The sequence below is a fragment of the Monodelphis domestica genome, chromosome 6, assembly GCF_027887165.1.
Source record: "Monodelphis domestica isolate mMonDom1 chromosome 6, mMonDom1.pri, whole genome shotgun sequence".
NCBI lineage: Eukaryota > Metazoa > Chordata > Mammalia > Didelphimorphia > Didelphidae > Monodelphis > Monodelphis domestica.
The window spans coordinates 103480716-103484549 of NC_077232.1; the positions used below are offsets into that span (position 1 = coordinate 103480716).

Here is a 3834-nt window from a genome sequence, read left to right on the forward strand (position 1 = left end):
GACAATGCACAAGCAGTCCATCACTGGTCTGTACTTGAAGCATTTTTGAGATTGGAATAATTTGCTGTAACTCATGATCTGCTGACATGGTTTTTGAGAACTCAGGATCACCTCCATGCTATGATGAGCCATTGGATTAGGACATTAGACAAGAAGTTATTACCAAGCTGGGAAATGGAATAAAATTTTTTCTGAGCATTTTAGAAATGAGGCTAAATCCTTTTGGTTTAGCATGATCTGGTGGGACAGATAGGGTTAGATATTTTTCATACTCCAAAGATGACAAATCTCCTTTTTACTTGGTATACAGCTGAACTGAAAAGAAGCAATTTCAGTACACTACAAATGATTATTGGCTTCTGATCAATTCACTCAAAGAGACAGGCTTGGAAGAAGTGAATAAATGGTAAACACACAGATAGGTTTGTAAAATCCTATTCAAAGAATTTGTATCTTATCTTCATTAACTCCTTAGTTCCTGAAGGAGACTCAAATAACATATTATAATTGGTCCAGTAGCTCTTTTATCCATTAATTACCCAAGGTCAGTGTAATGCTTGTCAAAAGTTATGCCTTCAAGCCTCAATAATCCAATAAGACACTTGACTGTTGGTTGCAGCAACAGAGGGTCCTGACATAACCCAGGTCCTCTATCCATGGTTATGATGGCCAGGCCAAACCTCAGTTTCATCATCTGTAAAATAAGGAGTTGAACTGATGATTGCAAATGTTCCTCACAGATCTTAACCTTGTGCTTTTAACAGTTCTTGGGAGTCATCAAAATGTAATTGATATATATGCATATATAATCCTATATTTATACATAAATACATAAATTATATGTAACATGTATATAAAATATTAATGTTTGATGTATCTTAGGAGAAAGAAAGGAGGTATGAAGATGTAGAAAACTTCAAAGTCAACGAGATGAGGGACACTGGAAAAGCAAAGAGAAGGTAGAGGAATTAGAGAATCATTAAAAAAAATGAGAACTTTAAAGAAAACAAAAAGAGACATGATACATAAGTCAGAAGTAGAATGCCCAAGAAGGGGAGCTGTTGGAGTTTTTTCTTTGTTTGTTTTCTTAACTTGGAGGAAAATGTAAGAGAATCTCTATAGATTGAATCCAAGGGAGCCATTCAGCTAAGGTTCAAAGTCCTATAAGTATCCAATTTTGGACCAAAGGTTGAATTACACATAGACTAAGAAGATGCCTGCTCAAGTGGCAAGATAAATTAAATAGAGATCTCTGGTTTGAACTGGGAAGTAGAGCTAAAAAGGATTATAAAACCCTGCACTATCTTATATCTATAATTGACCTAATTATTCATAAACCCTGAAATATCCTTGTATAGAATAGCATGTGGTCTGTGAATAGGTAACTGAGCATAACGTTCTTCCATAGATGTAAAAGAATAAGACAGAAAATAATTCCAGACCTAGGAGAATGATCTTTGGGAAAGTCTCCCAGGGTCATGGAAAGTAATGTTGAAAAGGTAGCTTGTCAGTGGCCAAGACATCTAGAAAGCAAAGCCTGGCAAGTTGCCATGAACTATGTTTCATTACCTTGTAAAAGTCTTATGCTTCCTACAACACCTACTTTGAATCTTACCTCTAGCAAGTACTATTAAAGGAATGGATCTGGTTATAATAAGTTTAATTCTTTTGGAGCACTTAGATTTCCTTTTTTCTTGAATCTATATCTCATCTCAGCTGGTTTATAAACCTTCAAAGTATAATGGCAATAGCTCCAACTGAACACTAATAATAGCTGACATTTACATGACTCTTTAAAATTTACAAAGCACTTTCATAACATTTTTGAGCCTCACAACAACTTGGTGAGTTAAATCCTACCAGTATTCTTATTGTGATTTATAGATGTGGAAACCAACACTCAGAGAGACTAAATGATTTGTTTATGATCACAAAACCATTAAGTATAAAAGCAGGATTTGAACCTAGACCTTCTTGACTTTAAGTCCAGCACTATGCCATATCCTTTTGTTATAATCCAGAGCACCAGGGAAATTGCTACATAATAAATATTTAAATGAATGGATAGTTATAACTTTAAATAACAGGTTTCAGAGAAAATGAACTGGCACAGAAAACAACAGATTCAAGGAAAGCTTGCTATTATCTTGTTTTTAAAGGGAAGAGAATCCCAGTAACTTTAAAATGACTAGGCTAGATTTGAGAAAAATGAATAAAGAAGAACAGAAGTCAGAAGCAGCCAGAGAGACCAAATAGCCATCTAGAGAATGTTTTCTATAGTAAAACTGAGCCCTATTCCTGTCTCTTTCGTGAAATTAGCTATGCAACCCAAGCTAAATCATTTTAACCCCTCTTAACCTCAATTTACTTATCTATGAAATAAGCATTTTGGATTTATTATCCCTTCTATCTTCATCCTTCTACAACCTCTCTTATGGCAATTTCTATTCTATCATCTTTGAGACATAGTTTTGTTCAGTTCCACACCCCCACCCCAAGCAGAACAGAAGTCTAGTCTGCCTGGAATAGTTGGAAGTGAGAAGTCTTTATTTACAACACGATGAAGGTGAAAACTAAATCAAAAACAATTGATCTGTTTTGTACTGATATTTCAGATGTACAGAGGTAGTATGTGGGCTAATATAGTTAAAGAGAAGGAAAAGGTTGAAAGACAACGATAGTTGCCCATGGATTATGAGACTGGCCACAACCCTGTTGCCCTTAGGAGATTCACTTACTTACAGAGAAAAATTCAGAGTCAGATAAATGTCTGGCCTTAGAACAAGGCAAGAATGCACTTACCGATTCCCCAGCAAGTTTCACTGTTATGAGTGTGGGTCATCGGTTCTTCTACTATTCTGACCTTTGGGAGAGGGAATGAGGAGGAGGGAGCACTATGTTCATTCTTCCTCCCTTGGGCTATGGCTGCTCTCCATACCTGCCCCAGTGGAGGCAGGGGGACCATTTCCTGTTATTAGGAGAACTTGTGATGAGAAAGCTATTAAGATACAGCTCCAGTCACATTTTTGATACAGAAATTGTTTGAAGACGCTCCCATTGTCCTGTGGGCATATTTGAGAGTCCTAGACATAATAGCCCTTCAACCTGACATATTAAAACACAGGACAGACAGAAGGGTTCCCTGGGAGTACTCATAGATAAGTGAGAGATTTGTGTTAAAACACCACAAGGAAAGCTTGACTTTCAAGGATGTTCGCTATTGAAATGATGTGCTCTGTTTCGCCAACATATTGCTTTGTATAATGCAAAACAGCAAGCCACGTAAGCTTTCCAGCTCCAGGCAGTAAGTATTTTTAAATGTGTCTCTTGATTCCACAAGGGTTGTAAAGGAAAATTATGTGGGTAAAAAATGACTTTACTCTACCTGGCAGAATCTCACCAAGTACCATGACTGTCCCCTCTGGGTAGCTGGCACATCTGCTCACCAAACAAATGACAGTCATGTCCCCATCTTTGTAGAGCAGGTGGTCTGCTCCTCCTTAAAAGCTAACAAAGGTCAGGAAATGATGTCACATTGAAAGAGAAGTTCTCTGCCATTGTCAAATGGAGATCCAGCAAGCCTTGAACAAGATTGGAACGGATAACTGCAGATAGCAATCACTTAAGCCAAATGGGCCCTCCCAGGCTCCCAGATGAAAACCTGAGAGATTATTTTGGAATGAAATGATGATGATAAATGGGAACTGTTCAATTGTATAGTAGTTTAAAGCGGTTACTTTGTGAAGCCTGTACGAAAATTTAACACATGCCATGGAGCACTTCAAAATGTAATAAAAACCCTGTTTATTACAAGTACCACTTATGTCCAAAGCA

At 37.2% G+C, this 3834-nt stretch overlaps 1 long non-coding RNA gene across 1 annotated transcript; it reads right to left on the reverse strand.

The window, feature by feature from the left end:
* Window positions 1-443: 443 nt before the first annotated feature.
* On the reverse strand, window positions 444-3489 carry LOC103102579 (uncharacterized). The gene is made up of 2 exons (XR_001623034.2): window positions 3386-3489; window positions 444-694 (listed from the first exon to the last, which is right to left on the reverse strand). It is a non-coding gene; the product is annotated as an uncharacterized LOC103102579 (long non-coding RNA).
* Window positions 3490-3834: the final 345 nt, after the last annotated feature.